The sequence below is a fragment of the Rhineura floridana genome, chromosome 2 (genome assembly GCF_030035675.1).
Source record: "Rhineura floridana isolate rRhiFlo1 chromosome 2, rRhiFlo1.hap2, whole genome shotgun sequence".
In the NCBI taxonomy this organism is placed as follows: domain Eukaryota; kingdom Metazoa; phylum Chordata; class Lepidosauria; order Squamata; family Rhineuridae; genus Rhineura; species Rhineura floridana.
The window spans coordinates 178041108-178058020 of record NC_084481.1 but is presented as its reverse complement, the minus strand read 5'-3'; the positions used below and the strand labels follow the sequence as shown (position 1 = coordinate 178058020).

Genomic DNA, 16913 nt, shown 5'->3' with positions numbered 1-16913 from the left:
TTTTAAATTTTTATATTTATTTTAATGTTTTTAATTGTTGTAAACCGCCCAGAGAGCTTTGGCTATGGGGCGGTATACAAATGCAATAAATAATAATAAATAATAATAATGCAACAACTGGCAGCACCTCTCCAGGGTTTCAGACTGGAATCTTTTCCCAGTCCTACCTGGAAATACCAGGGACTGAACCTGGAATCTCCCATGTAACAAGCAGAACCTCTTCCACTGAACTACAGACCTATCTCTTGACTTTTGAAGCCTTTCCAACTCCCCAATCTCCCTAGTTCTGGAAGGCTTTGGAGTACCAGGTTCATTGCTAAATCATGCTCAAAACCCACAACATATAGCGGTCTTGCTGACCACCCACTCATCCATGTGGGGTAAACCAAGAACTACTTCATCTCCACTGCTGCGATACTGCTGTGCAAAAACAAAGCCTTTTCTTCACCCACTCATTACTGCACAGACCGCTACAGAAGAAACTGTCTGAACAAGCCTAGTCATGCTAAGGCCGCAATCTGAAGTGTTCTTGGAAATGGACTGCCTTCAAGTCGATCCCAACTTATGGTGACCCCATGAATAGGGTTTTCACGGTAAGTGGTATTCAGAGGTGGTTTACCATTGCCTTCCTCTGAGGCTGAGAGGCAGTGAGTGGCCCAAGGTCACCCAGTGAGCTTTATGGCTGTGTGGTGATTCGAACCCTGGTCTCCCAGGATGTAGTCCAACACCTTAGCCACTACACCACACACTCTCTCTCTAAGTGTACTTACTGCCAAGTAAATATGGACTGCACTGCATGGTGTAATACCAAATCTCCATAGCATCTCTTGTTTTGGATGACATTCCTTTCATAACATGTTTCCTTTCTCTTCTTTCTGCACCTATTGCCCTTTCTCCATCTCTTCCTTTCCCATTTTTCATTATGCCGTCCACCCCTCTTTTTTTCCTTGTTCATTTCTTTTCTAAAATCTTGCTCTCAGTGGTGCTCACACGTATTCCTGGGAAAAAATAAGCAGAGAGTCCGTCTACATATAACGAGCTCTCGCTCGATTCTTTCCCGGCTCCCTTCTTCAGGACAGTTCACACACCTGAACTTCAGCTCTCGACCTGATCACATGGGATGCTAGAGAAGGAGGGGAAAGAATGGAAGGCTCAGAGACGCCCTCTCGCCATTGGCTCTATAGGGGCACGTGGCGTTCCTCTCCCGCCTCTGGCTCACAGCTGGGTGGTCCTGCTGCTGCTGGCAGCGAAGGAATTGCAAGAGCCGCTCCAGTGAAGAACCGGAGCGAAGGCAGTAGCCGGAGAGTTTGTGTTAGCCTCGTGTTGTTTCCAGAGCCTGCGTGGCAGGACGCTTTGCTTACAGCTATGCTGGAAAAGGAGGGAGGCTCCAGCCAGTAGGGAGCGGGAGTTGAGCGCTTTCCAGCCCAGCAGCTCGAGCCAAGCCAGCAACAACGGCAGGAAAAAAAGCATTAAGGATTGGATAGTAACAGGAAGGTAAGTCGGTGCCGGTGGAGGAGGCTGCCGTTTACGAGGCTGCCATGTACAGCTGCATTTTTCTCAGGCGTAGGGCTGCTTTGCTCGCCTGCCGCCGTAGTTCTTTGGAGCATTTCTCGCTCTTCCCGCGCAACTCGGCCAGCTTAACGCGGTGGCGGCGCGCCGAAGTTGTGAGTAGCTTCAGAAGAGCCTGCCCAGGGTTGTGCCGGGGAGAGGCGTCGCGCTGTTTTCTGCCGCTTCTCCGTTCACCTCTTGGAGACCAGTTAACAATTCAACCTGAGGAGGCTTCTCAGTTGGGAACTGAGGGGAGCGGCTAATGCGAGTGAGCCAGCAATTGGGAGAAAGGAGTGTCTTGCACCCTGACTGCGGAGGTCGCCCCATCCAGGCTGCTCCTTTCGGGAAGCGTATTTTACTCCAGAAGGCAAGTCATTTCTGCCAGAGAGAGACTTGCTTGAGGATGGTGCGATTTTATAAATGTAGATTTTATAATGTAGATTTATAAATGCGATTTTATAAATTGGTGGTCGGGGTTTAAAATGATCCCGATCCTACTGGCGAGATTTCGTGGACGAGGTTTGAATCAGCATAGATCCTCTTAGATAGATCTAACTTCTGTAGCTTTTTTGGCGTTTTTGTTGTGGTGGTGGTTTGTGCGTGTGTCTGCTGTCAGAAAACAAAAAAAGTTCACTGGACTGGTCGAGCACTTCAACAGCTTCTAGGGATGCCCCCCCCCTTTCTGCTGCTTAATCAAGGGGGCTTGTGGACTAAGGGAAACGCCGAGCTAAAATCTGAGAGTTCGCAATTGACTTGCCTCCATTTTCCTAGAGCGCTGGGGACAAAATTGGCGAGGCTTCCTCAAAGAAACTGATGTAAGCAAACGCCTGGAATCCAGCCACTCTGTTTATTCCTGGCTTGGGGGTGTGCCGCTGGAACCAAAGGTGCACAAGCTTCTTGATTCTTAACCCTTCCCTAACCTTGAGAGGTGTTCAGTTAAGCAGAAACTTAATAGATTTTGGAAGAAGTTGCATTTCCTTTTTAAGTCCTTTCCCCCCCATTTGTTTTGTTCCTCCGCACCCTGTTAGTCAGATGTTGGACTTGTGGCTTAGAAGTCAGTTGGGTGGGAGTTTGTCCAAGAATTCTTATGCAGTCTGGAAATGAATGGTCCTTGCACCCACTCCTCTAGTGGTTAGATTGTTCAGTGTTGTGCTCCTTGCTGTCAAGGCAATGATACTAAGCACATTTGTGCCACTGTAAGCAATCAAGTGGATGTGTTGAGGGCTGGGATGTAATGCTAGCCATGTGAAATCTTGCTTCTTAAAAACCGTGCGTACTATTGTAGCTCTATAGAATATGTCACCTGAAGCCAAAATATTACCATACTTTTTTCATTTTATTTGGTGTGAATAATGTTCATGTAACTATAAATCTGTCATGAAGATCAAGGGGGGGGGCTAGATATAAAGACCTCTTAGAATGGCGCAAAAGCCTGTTCCCAAACTAACTATACTTTTAAAGATTCCATTAAAATATACAAACCTTCTTTTGCTCATCAGAAACAAAATTATCTTCATGTGTATCTCTAACTTTGGTGTGCCTTCTTTCATCAATTTATTTTTGAGATGCAAGCAGGTTGCTATCTTGATTTTATAGCTGAAATAGCAGCAGAATCAATATAATCTACTGTTCAATATATTTTAGGAGTTCTAGTTGGTGACAAGAACAATGCTGGCACATCTTCTCTCATGTTGTTGTTCTGCATCATCCTGAGTTACTTCATCAAGAATTAAAGCATGGAAACGTTTCTTCCAACAGCCACCTTTTAGATACTTTTAAGTAGTAAGTCTAGTGTCGTCAATAGATTAGAACTGTATTAGAACTGCATTGGACAACCTTAACCTTCAGAACATTCAGTAGCTTTCCTTTCTATTGTCTCGCCCATTTTCCTGAGTTGTCTGTTGTTTTGTACCCGCTTTAGAGGTGCAAAACTGTTTTACACCTGTAATCTACTGTCTTATTCCTACTTCATGATATAATCCCCCCTTTAAGTTAGCAACACACCTATGAGGCTTTTTTTAAAAGGAAGGTGACCTTTTCCTGCTATTTAGTACAGTAGTTCATCAGCTGCTTGCAGAAAAAGGAAACATTTTGAAGAAGGTGGAAGTTGTCTCTGGAAGTTCAAAAGAGATCCACTAAAAACTCAGGAAAAAGGCCCTGTTCAATAAACTGAATTGCTGACACAATTAGAGTTTAACTCAAACTGAGCAAAAATTTTTGCAGGGAAGCTGGTTGCGGGCCAGCTCCAGACACTCTTGGATGAGACTGATTATCTGGATCCATTTCAGTCGGGTTTCAGGCCTGGTTTTGGCACAGAAACAGCCTTGGTCACCCTGCATGATGACCTTTGTCGGGAGAGAGACAGGGGGAGTGTGACCCTGTGGACTCTCCTTGATCTCTCAGCGGTTTTCGATACCATCGACCATGGTATCCTTCTGGGGAGACTGGCTGAGTTGGGAGTGGGAGGTACTGCATTGCAGTGGTTCCGCTCCTACTTAGCGGGTCGCTTCCAGAAGGTGGTGCTTGGGGAACATTGCTCGGCACCCTGGACTCTCCAGTATGGGGTTCCGCAGGGGTCAGTTGTGTCCCCCATGCTGTTCAACATCTACATGAAACCGCTGGGTGCGGTCATCCGGAGCTTTGGAATGCGTTGCCATCAGTATGCTGATGATATGCAGCTCTATTTCTCCTTTTCATCTTCTTCAGGTGAGGCTGTCAATGTGCTGAACCGGTGCCTGGCTGCGACAATGGACTGGATGAGGGCTAATAAACTGAGTCTCATCCAGACAAGGCTGAGATGCTGCTAGTGGGTGGTTCTTCTGACCGGATGGTGGATGTCCAACCTGTCCTGGATGGGGTTGCACTCCCCCTGAAGGAGCAGGTTCGTAGCTTGGGGTTTCTCCTAGAACCATTTCTGTCACTTGAGGCTCAGGTAGCCTCAGTGGCAAGGAGTGCCTTCTACCTACTTCGGTTGGTGGCCCAACTACGTCCCTATCTGGACAGGGATAACCTGGCTTCAGTTGTCCATGCTCTGGTAACCTCCAAATTAGATTACTGCAATGCACTCTACGTGGGGTTTCCTTTGAAGACGGTTCGGAAACTGCAGCTTGTGCAAAATGCAGTGGCCAGATTGGTAACAGGGACCAAACGGTCCGAACATATAAAACCGATTCTGACCCGCTTGCACTGGCTGCCTTTATGTTTCCGAGCTCGATTCACGGTGCTGGTTTTAACCTATAAAGCCTTACATGGCTTAGGACCACAATACCTGATGGAACGCCTCTCCCGATACAAACCCACCCGTACACTGCGTTCAAGATCAAAGGCCCTCCTCCGGGTGCCTACTCTGAGGGAACAAGGGAGAGGGCCTTCTCAGTGGCGGCCCCCAAATTATGGAATTATCTTTCTGACAAGGTGTGCGTGGCGCCAACACTGTTATCTTTTTGGCGCCAGGTCAAGACTTTCCTCTTCTCCCAGGCATTTTAGCATGTGTTTCATATTGTTTTAAATTTTTAAATTGTGTTTTAAATTGTTTTTTAAAAGATGTATCTTAAATTGTATTTGTTTTTAGTTACTGTAAACCGCCCAGAGAGCTTCGGCTATGGGGCGGTATACAAGTATAATAAATAAATAAATAAATATAAATATTAGGTGCCTCCCCTTCTCTGCGTATGTGGATTTAAATACAAAGGAGAATTATGTAGTTGGGAATCCCTGTTCCACCTCCCCCTTTCCTATCATGGCATGGGACAATAATTTAAGTAAGAGAAGCTATTAAGAGCAAGACTTCATGATGTGAACTTGGTGTTTTTCATGTAAGCTATTTTTGTGTTATAATGCAGAAGACGGGCAGAATGTGAATTTTGGCTTCCCAAATTTTCAGAAACCATTTATATGTACAGTGTGATTGAGGTGCATCTTCTTAGTGTGTGCATTTTCCCCTCTACTTACACCTCTGTGTTCTTTGATCAGACAATATACTTTGAATGTGGACTGTGTTATTAATTTGAAATATTGTTGTAGATAATGGCTACTAAAACACAAGAAAAGTTGCGTCATACTCCCATTGATCCTGTCACCTTCCCCCTTCACCTCATCTGCCCAGGCGTTGTTGCAAAGTGTATCCTTTGTTTTTATGCAACAGTTGTTGTTTTTTAAAAAAACTTTTTATAATTTGATCTTTAGTTGATCTGGTATTCTAAAACTAACTACTTTGCTGAGAATCTCCAGCCGTAATGCCAGGATATTGCTGTATTATCAGTCTACTGAGAAGAGTCTTGCGCTATGACAAGTTATAGCTGCACTGATAGATGTGTTTTGCCACACATAGGTGAGAAGCAACCTATCTATGGGATCATATTTTACTATAGGTCGGCATTCCAAAAAGTGATTGAGTATTAAGGAATATTTTGAAACTACAGTTCATTCTGAAATACATCACTCTATAGCCTAAGCTAATCCGATATTGGGGGCCAATGGTGCACAAGATGATGATTCTCTCTGGTTACTTTTGATCTTTTCAGCTCAGTGCAGTAGTGGTTAGAGGGTTGGACTAGGACCTGGGAGACCAGAGTTCAAATCCCCACTCGACCATAAAGCTTGGGCCAGCCACCATTTCTCAGCCTAGCCTAACCTACCTCACAGGGTTGTTGTGAGGATAAAATGGAGAGGAAAGAGAACCATGTATATCACCTTGAGCTCCTCAGAGGAAAGTTGGGATATAAATATAAATAAATAATTTTACAACTGTGTAGGGCTGAAGTGGCCATCCACAGTGAAAGTGAAACCATCCACCTTCAGAGAGAATATTTCAAACATAATACAGCCCTGTAGCCAACCATATTGCATATTTCAGGAAGAATAGTAAGTTGGGGGACCATAAGGAATTCCAGGGAGAGAGGATGAACAAAAGTTTGACAAAGCCCTTTTAATAGAGCAAGATTACTAAACATCAGGGCTGGGTGAGTAGCTTCCTGTTCACCCCTGGACCTCAGCAATCTAGTACTATGGTTTAATTGCTGAGGTTTGAGGCTATATGAGTAGGAAGCTGCTGTCAAGCCTCATGCCCACAGACCATAAATTCATTCTTCCTTCCAAGATAGTTTTAAGGATTTAGGACCCTTTAATATTCCTTGCTTCTTTTTTTAAAAAAAGTTTTTTGTTGATCATATATTGATTCAAAAATAATTAGAACAAACCAATAATCTTTCGGGTAGTGTACAAAAAAGTAAGAATGATGCAGAAAGACTCTTGATGCAGTATAATATCATGATGTCCAAACTTCATGCATCGGTACAGGTAAGGAGTCATGTACATTGTGGTAGTATTGGAAATAAAATCTCACGAAATAGCACAGAAGTGTTCCATGTCTTCATTTCCACAGAAAACATTCGAGCATTTCTTGCTTCTCAGTTCTCATCTAGCTGATTGGTTTCTTTTAAAATTGTTTATAAACAAATACACTTCTATGTAGGCAGTCATGTGAGTATTCAGGTTCAGCTTTATTTGTGGATGACACAATTTGCTGCTATGGTGATAGGCATAGGACTACCAAGTTTGATATTCTAAGGAATAAATTGCAGCCTGCAACAAAATGTTGTCTTGTATTCCTTCTCGCTTACCCAAGGGCAGGGAACCAGGGGCCTCCTGATGATGTTGGACTCCATCAGTCCCAGCCAGCATGGCCAATAGTCACAGATAGTGGGAGGTGTAGTCCTGCAACATCTAGAGGGCCATAGATTCTCCATCCCTGCCTTAACAGGATTGCTTCTTTTTAGGTCTCCAGCCCAGAACAGGAACTAGGAAATCACTGTCTAGGCCTTGCTGAAGGGAGAATTATCAGGAGGGGAGAAAAGACAAAGGGCATGTTTTTCTTTCATGCCCTCCTGAAACCTTTCCTTGCTGGGCTAAATAGAGCAGTATGGCTGCATGTGCCTGCACTACTACATGGGTGTCCAGCCCTGAATCTGACTCTTTTTTGCTATGTAATGTGTGGTGGTGGTGGGGACTTCTTGAGAACTGGAAATGCTGAAAGGGTGTCTTTCATTCATATAGTGAGGCAGGGATTGTTTAATGGCCTGCACATCTCTCCAGAATTGTCAAAGCTCTTCTCCCCTTCTCCAGCTGACACCCTCAGTGTGCCATGGCTTAACTGTCCTCAACTATGTCTGGGTCCAGAAGGAACTGGACATGTCCTCATTAAAATGCTTTGGGGGCATTACTTTTTTATTTAAACTTACAAATTATGCTACTATGTAACTAGAGTGTCCCTGTATGGGGAAACCATGTCTTTGGTTGTTGCTGGTTGTTTCACTTCCAAATTGTTAAGCTTGGGACCACCTACTTGATATTTCCTTTTGAGTGTTTAAAGAGCTTCATGTATGTTGCTGTAATTCTTATGGCAACTCTGCAATGTGTGTCAGCATTATTCACATAATTGCAGGTGGAGGGTGCTGAGGCCAAATGAGGCCTAAGACCACCTATTCATTTATTTTTAGCTTCTTATTCACTACCTGAAAATTGTAACCTTATTTATCAAGTTGCACATTTCAGGAGCTTTCTTTATGCTCGTGATTAGAGCAATAACTGCAATTCATGTACATCATAGCCTTTGGGATAAGTTGGTATCTCAGCAATACTCATGAATGTCACCTACTGCCTCTTGAATAAAAATCATAGAATCTAGTCTACAAAATGCCGTAGACTGATTTAATTAGGTTCAAATACTATTGATGGTAAGCATCATGTCCCAAATAAATATCCAGGCCCATGGGAAGTAAAGAGAAAAAGAACCAAATGTTTGCATGTTAAGCAAGCCTACTACTAATTAAACAGGATCAGGCATATTCTGCTGTCATGCCATAGGCTCTATCAGGGTTTATACTCCAGTAGGGTGGATGTCCTCATTACTTCCTGTTCTCTGAAGATTGCAAGGAATGTTAATTAGTTTTAATTTCTTTGACAGGGAATGTCTCATGTAATGCAGTCACTGACTCTTCAACAGCTTAGCTACTTACTCACTAATAGGCAAAAAACCTACCTATAGCCAACACATATTTCTATCAAACGTTAAAAAGCAGGGAAATTGGGCAGCTATAGTGAATGCATCAGGGGAGCAGGAGACCTGACCTCTTCTCTGAGATATTGTACTGCCCTACAAATTTATCAAAATGCAAACACAATTTGGGTTGGTCTTTCACAGTCCAATCCACTTCCTGTGTAGCTTGGAAGAATTTGGTGACATGTGCCTCTGAGCGTATGGTGAGTGGTGGCAACACTCAGTCAGCCCAAATAACAGAAACGACATGTGCTGTGCTGATCTTGTTTTAGCAGGGAGGAAGCAACTATATTAACACAGTTGATATCGTTCAGATAGTTACTTTAAATATGTTTGATTTACTTTGCAATTTTAGTGGTTTCCTGTAGTAAATCATTCTCTTTTGCTTCTGTTTCTTTGAATATGTGAACTACAGCAACACTTTGAAATGCTAAGAAACAGCTCCAGAAACAATTGTGGAATAATGGCACTGACTGTTTTGTAGTATAGTTTGCAAAGGACATGAGGAGTGTCTCATGTAGCAGTATCTTTATTGTTATGGTCAATGACCAGCATGAGGTAATCAGATAAAATTGTTAAAACACAGTACTGTAAAATAGAGTTGTCAAAGACATAGTTATAAAATCTCAACAAAAGACAGGAGTTACAAGGTGGCTAGAGTCAGATCATGGTGGATTTTGATTGCTGCGTCACAGCATTTGGCAACACTTAAGGTAATGGAAGCATTTTGATAAGAAAGGAGTAAAAGGACATAATATGCATCTGATCGTCCTATGGTTTTCGATAGGAGAGGTTCAGTTAGAGATCTTCATAGATCAAAATAGAATGGACAGCGTAAGAGGACATGGGTCACTGTTTCCACCTCTCCAGTGTCACAAGGGCACTTACGATCATGGTAGGGGATTTTTTGGTATCTTCCCTCCAGGACAACAGAAGGGAGGGCATTAAAGCGTGCCAATGTGAGAGTTCTACGATGTTTTTGAACCGAAAGTGTAAAAAGATATTTTGCAGGTTTATTGAATTGTAGTGCTCTACCCATTGAGGCATAGTTAGAGGATAAGCCCAGGTCTTGCTGGTGTTCAATATCAGCGAGGCTTTGTCTGAGCATTGACCAACCATAGCATATCCTTGGGAAACAAGGTAGCCCAAGGAGAGACCATATAGTTGGAGCTTTTGAGGCAAGGTTTGTTTCCATACTGACTGGAACTCATCCTGTAATGTTAGTGGGGCCAGACCAGTTGGAAAAAAGATTAGTTTCAGCCAGAATTTGAAGATAATGAGTCAGACCCTGGTTTTGACCTTTTGGAGGCCAGCCTCTAATCATAAGACAACATTTGGGACACAGTGAGGTACTTGGAGGACAGCTCTCAAGAATTTGGATTGTACAACTTCCAGAGGTGTAAAGCTGGAATAGGGTCCAAGTTGAGCTCTGTATAAAAACTGCATTAAAGACTTTGGGCTCGTCCAAACCGACCTTGATAATCCATGTTTTCCATATGCGCTTTGTCATCTGACAGTCCCAACTAGCCTGTTTGTTCACTCTTTGCCGATATAAAAACAATGCTTTTTTTGCGCCCGCACACGCAGCAGGGAGGACCCGTACTTCTTCTCACTTTTTCCGAGCTCCACTCCTGATTGGTTCACTTTTCCCAGGCTTCTTCCCCCGGACATTCGTGCACATGCGCAAAAGTGATTGGACGGGAATGACAGAAGGGGTGTGGGGAAATGGCCAAGGACTGCTCATGAACCGCCTACATCACTAAAGTCTGGGGTATTGCATCCTAGCGCTATGTTGAAGCGGGTGATTCCCGCTTTAAAAAAAGGAAATTGCATTTTTTGCGATACTGCAGATGCGGATTTAAACACTATAACATCCACGAAAATGGACGACGTCGTATGGACCATGGAAAATTAATGAAGACACAAAGCGATCATATCGCTGATTAAACAGTCATTTGGACAAGCCTTTAGTCTTAAATAGCTTTATTGCTGCTGGTACATATTGACCGCCTCTGCTGCAGATAAAGTTTAATATGGCAGAGGCACTCCTTTGGGCTGTCTGAGCAATGTACTCTGCTTGGGCCGTCCGGCTACCATTTGCCTGAAAAACAACACCCAGATACTTGAAGGTCTTTACGTGTTCGATCTTGTGTCCGCTTATAGACCATCTATACATCCTCAGTCTTTTAGCGAAGGCCATGACCTTTGTTTTTTGGTAATTTATTTGTACCTGTTCATCTTGGCAGTATTGCACAAGGGCTCGCAGGGCTCTCTTCAGTCCTGTAGACGACTGGGACAAAATTACTGCATCATCAGCATATAGTAGTGCTGATAGGTGCCTATGGGCTAGCTTTGGAGGATGTGTATTTAGGCAATCGAAGATTGTAGGCAGTGAATTTATATAGAAGTGCTCTGTGTTTTTAATTGACTATGATCATGCTTTCTTAAGTGGGGTGGTTTAAGCATAGCAGACTGAACATATGCATCTTGGGCAGGCCAAGTTTGTTTTTTCTAACAACTAGATTTGTTGCTTAAGTAGCAACATATTGTCATCAGTCTGAATTTACACCAAACTGCAGTTTCAGATCTAACTGTTAATGCTCCCAAAATAGAAATAGAGCACAACCTCCAGTTTGAAACACAAAAGGCTGTCTTCACCATCATATGACATTGACCAATAAAAAGGCTTTGAAATTAATAAAATTATTATTATTATGAGAACTCTGAAAGAAAAAAAGTCCAAAAGGGGTCTGTTTTTTTCTCTCTTTTTACATTCTCTCTGACTGATTCTGTGTATCATCATGAAAATTTAAGGAGTTGTTAAGCAAGCATTGCTGAGTTCAGGACTTTGTAAGGTTTCGTTTTGAATTGAGCTTATGGGAAGCATCAGAATAGCATGGGGGTATTTTCAATTTAACATTGCGGAAAGCGAAAAATCCATGCTGACTATAGTATACAGCCATTCTTGTGGCTGTATAATGTAAACAAAAGAACATTGGCTATAAATGCTTAACTGGAGGGATTGTTTCGCCACCATAATGCGTTGAGCAAACGTCCTTGTGTGAGCCACATAATTGTAGTGTGAAGCTGGTCAGCAACTAATTTTTAAGCGTGCTCATATTTTTCACCTGTACAAAAGGTGAAGGTTACAGAACATTGACTACTCTTTTCTGTAGCTGCAACACCGGCAAAGTGATATTTAATCCCTTCCAAGAGTGACAGCAACAGAAGGAAGGCGTGGCATACTCCCTTTAATATACACCTTACCTCTCATTCTGAAACACAGGCAAAGGCTGTAAAAAGTGGCTGATGATAGTGTTACAAAAGGAGCCAGGCCTGGATGCAAGCCCGACCGATAAAGGCTCTCAATTCCTTGAGATGCCAATAAGGAATAGAGACGAGACCAGATCAGTACAAAGTCTTGCCTTTATTAAAACCTTTGCAAAGGGAGGGCCCAAATCAAGTGGCTCTCCCGAATAGCTGACAGTCATCATATTTATAGGCTATAGATGCGTCACATACGTAGTATCAAAAATGCATAGCTCATTAAGAATACATCATTGTTTAATTTCTCAGCATCTGTCTATTCTGGTCCACTTCTCTGTTCTCATCTTCAGACTTCCTTTATCCTTGACCTTTGGTGCTACAAGCTGGGAATAACATCTTTAATTGCTAGCAAAGCAGATAAGCGAAAAACTCCCATACTTTTCATAAGCAAGGAAAACAAGCATAAGTTTCATTTTGCATTATTTGATTTCATTATAACATTTTAATTTTAACTCATTGTAACATTTGCCCCTCAGATACTTTTTTAATTTCAAAGAGTGAGAAGGTATCTTCTTATCTATGGTGGCATAAACATTTTCCTCTCGGGTGGGAACTGCTTGGGGGGCATAAACAGTATGGTTCCATACCTCCTCATGGGATGGTGCCATTTCAGTATAATCTCCCTGTATCTCATGCAAGGCTAGCTGCTGATACATCATCAGTTGGGCCTTTCTTTTCATGACCCGAATAAGCATGCCAGATACACAGGATATGATACATGGTAAGCACATAAGAATAAGGAATATAATACAGCCAATAACAAAGAGATGTTTCAGCCAGGCCCAGTTTGGCAGCCAGCTAGTAAGCCAGGCCCAGTTTAGGCCCTTCCACTGCTGATTGCCCACATACGCTGTTATTTCTGCATGGTCTACTAATTGATTAATTACGTGTGATTCATCTCCAATTTCGACACAGCACTCACCGCTAGTATTTAAGGTGGCACAGAGCCCACCTGAGCTGGAGAGGAGTAGGTCAAGACCCTGTTGGTGTATGATCAATCTTTTACGTATCTGCTCAGTTTCCTGCGTTAAGGTGCGTATTGCTTCACCTGTAGCATTAGTAACCACTTCTACTACAGCTTGCAACCTCAATAGGCCATTGGTCATGGATCTAGCTCCAACGATCCCAATAGAGCTCCATGTCAGTGGTTTGTATTCATCAATCAAATCTTGGGGGGTCCAAACCTTACTTCCCCAGTTATGGTCTCCAGCATGTAAGGCATGCCTTTTGTCTCTGGTATTGGTGTATAGGGGTCTAAAGATATGTTGCCCTTTGGGTTTAACATTGATGTTAGGTATTAAGTAGGCCACATAACAGCTTCCTCTCCAATCGGGGGGCAAACATGTATATGCAGTATTTCCACAAACAAACCAATGATGCTTAAGTGCACATTTCCCCAAGGGCCATATTTGTGAATGATGGGTTTGCATAGTTCCATTCAAATGAGACTGAAAACCATGCTGTGTCCGGTAAAGTACCAGCTCATGAATAATGGCTCAGTGTATATAGGGCCACTAGCATTGCATCTAGTTACCCCTGGGGCTGTAGGCATGCAGGTTTCTATCCCTTTTCCCTTCCGAGCTTTGGCATACCAAGAGTCGGAAGCTATATACACTTCAGACCAAGCTTGGGGCTGATCCCCTTTGTACCATCTAAGCATGGTGGTTTGGTCTGGAATGTTGGTGGTCCAGCTGTTAGCACGACATAAGGTTAACCCATACCATTGCCAATAGTCGTCAAATCCTGTATGGCCACAATGACAAGGGCGATTTTTCCGGAATGTGTACTTCATGCCTTGTGGTGTGCAATTGCATCTGGTCTTATTGATATGGGTATCATTATATATATATATATTTACAATAATTTTTATTCAAATTTTCATAAAACAAACAAAACAAAATCATAAAACATTCAAAGACAAAAAACAAAACAAAACAAAAATGATTAAACAAAAAAAAAATAAAATGTTGACTTCCGATTTGTCGCAGATCAGTTATAGGTCTACAATATATAACAATCCTGTCTCTTAAATTATATTATAAAATCACTTTCCTCCAGTAGTTATCTTAATTAATCATCAAATCTCATAAACATCACTTTATTCTTTCCACAAAAAGTCAAAGAGAGGTTTCAATTCTTTAAGAAATATATCTATCAATTTTTCTCCAAATAAACATGTCAATTAATCCATCTCGTTAATAATAATAATAATCTTATTGTCATAACCATAGTCCAAATAAACATATCGATTAATCCATCTCATCAAAATCTGTTAGGTCCAATAATTTCAATAGCCATTATTCCATTATCCATATTAATTCCATCTTCCATCTTCAATAGTCCTGTTAAGTCCAGTAATTTCAGTGTCCAATCTTCCATTATCAGTATTCCATAATAATCTTGCTGTCATAGCCATAGTCATATAATAAGAGTCTGATGGGAATTTCCTCTATCCCAAATATTTTCTTGCCATCGATTCTGAATAAGTTGCTGAAATATTGTTGTAAAGTCATATCTCTGTTCTTCTTTTTTACAAAATGCACTGGCTCATCTCTTGAGAGTTTTTCCATTGTCACATGGCTGCAGTTAATTCCATAGATTTTCTCTATATCAAGCTCCATCATGTCATTCCAGTCCAGAAAATTATCCAAGCCATTGATAACTTTATCTCTAATATCTTCATTAATTTCTTCAGAGATAACGTTAAATTCCAAACAGTAGATTTTATTTCTAATATCCATAAACTCCAGATCTTTTTCCAATTCCACATTTGTTCCAATCTCCAGGGCTTGTATCTTCGATATGGGTATCATTATACTGTAAATCAAGGCAAGGGATTCCCCCTGGCCACTTTTGCCATGGGCCTCTTTTGTGTGTGTAAAAACAAGAGGAATGCCCCAACTGGGGCCCTGTTCCATCATAGTTTTCCCAACACCACAAGCCTTTCCTTCTCTTGACTTGCACCTGATCCCTTTGTGGCCAAGTCTGGTTGTGTGCAGGACGGTCCACAGCCAATTCCAATATGGTAAGCGGAAGAGGATATAGTGGAATTTGGCCATGTTGCACCTGCAAGGGGGAACACACCCAGCAGCTGGTGAGTTGGAACTGGGTAACTACCTCCTGTACCAGCTTGAGGAAGGTGTTAGTTTGTGACAACGACCCATTTCTGGTCAAGGGGCGTGTCCATGCCGGAAATAGAATACAAGATAAAACAACATAATAAAAACCATACATGCTATAATTATGGCTATGCATATGTAATATGGATTAACTATATTCTGAACTGCAGGACTAATAACTAAGTCTGGGGGTCTCTGCGAAGATGTAGCTTCAGGCTCAGACCGGGGACTGTCTGCGAAAGCCACTTTTCTTGAGGGGTCTTCTTCCGTCCCTCACCTGTTGGGGAATCCTTGGCTATTCCCGTCTCTGGCTCCTGCACCCCGATGGGTGCTGATGCTTTCTTGACTCTGGTGTGATGGATCCACTTGGCCTTGCCGTCAATCTTTAGCGCTGCATCCGTTGTTAACAGCACCTGGACCGGTTGGCTCCACTCAGGCTGAAGCGTTTCCTTCTTCCACGTCTTGATCCGGACCCAATCTCCTGGTCTAAAAGGGTGAATGGCGGCGTCCAGTGGCAATCTCTGGAACTCCTGAGAGTATCTATAGATTTTGGAAAGAACAGACTGCAGGGGAATAACATATTCTTTGATCACAGCATCTCCCACTATTTGATTTATTTCAAGAGGCTGGGTCTTGAGAGCTGCCAGTACTGGCGGTCTCCCAAATAAAACTTCAAATGGGGTCAACTTAGTCTGTCCTCTGGGAGTGCAACGGAAAATTGTCAATGCCATGGGTAGGGCGCTTACCCAATTTTGTCCAGTCTCTTGGCAAAGCTTGGTTAACGTGGCCTTCAAGGACCTGTTAGCCCTCTGTACCTGCCCAGCTGACTGCGGTCTCCAGGCTGTATGAAGGCGCCATTTAAATCCAAGGGGCCGTTGGAGCTGTTGAACCACTTCCGAAACAAAGTGAGTTCCTCTGTCAGAGTCTATTGTTTCAGGAAGGGAATATCGGGGGGAAATTTCTTTCATCAGTGTCTTAGCCACTACCGCCGCAGTGGCTTGCCTTGTGGGGTAGGCCTCTATCCATCCAGACAGCTGGTCTACTATTACAAGAAGATATTTGTATCCATTTTTCCTAGGAAGCTCTGAAAAGTCAATCTGGAGTCTCTGGAATGGGTAATACGCCCAAGGGCGGCCTCCCATCGGCACGGGTGCAGTTGGCCCTTTTTGATTAGTGGCTGCACATATGGTGCATTGCGCTGCCGCTCGTGCAGTTTCAACATAAAGTCCTGGTGCCATTATTTGCCTGACCAATAAATCTCCTAAGGCGCTCCCCCCTAGGTGCGTGTTCTGGTGTGCTGCCAGTACAACTTGTCTCAGAAGGGGCCGTGGCACTATAATTTGTCCCGTTAGCAGCTTCCACCACCCTTCCGGTGTCAGAGATGCTCCTTTGGCGGCAGCATCCTCTGTTTCAGCGGGTGAGTAGTGAGGCTTTAAAGCATCCAAAGGGATGAGCTGGAGAGCAACTGTGGGGCTTCTTTCAGAGAGAGCTGCTTCCTTTGCCGCTTGATTGGCCAAATTATTCCCTTCTCTTAATCTCTTTTCCTTTTCTCTGCCATGTGCCAAAATGTGTATTACAGCCACCTTTTGAGGGAGGGTAACTGCTTTTAAAAGTCTCTTAACAATGTCCAAATGTTCAATGGTTTTTCCCACACTATTTATGAAACCCCTCTCTTTCCATATCATTGCGAAAGCGTGAATCGCATTGAAACCATATTTACTGTCTGTGTATATGTTGACCCTCTGCCCCTCAAACAGAGAGAGTGCTTTTTCAAGCGCAGTCAACTCAGCCTGTTGTGCAGAGTAGCCATCTGGCAATCTTCCACTGGACAATATCTGGCTCCCTTCTATTATGGCAAATCC

General features: G+C 42.9%; 1 protein-coding gene across 5 annotated transcripts in view; it reads left to right on the top strand.

Moving 5' to 3' along the window:
* The first annotated feature begins 1180 nt into the window (after positions 1–1180).
* The window catches only part of STXBP6 (syntaxin binding protein 6), a 205574-nt gene continuing 189841 nt past the window's right edge, over positions 1181–16913 (top strand). Inside the window, exon 1 of one of the 5 annotated variants that reach the window (XM_061611534.1) lies at positions 1181–1494. The gene's annotated coding sequence lies outside the window, so the exon portion shown is untranslated. Of the gene's footprint in view, positions 1495–1671; positions 1916–16913 lie in introns of those variants that run through there. The other 4 variants (XM_061611533.1, XM_061611532.1, XM_061611530.1 and 1 more) reach the window with 4 other exon arrangements.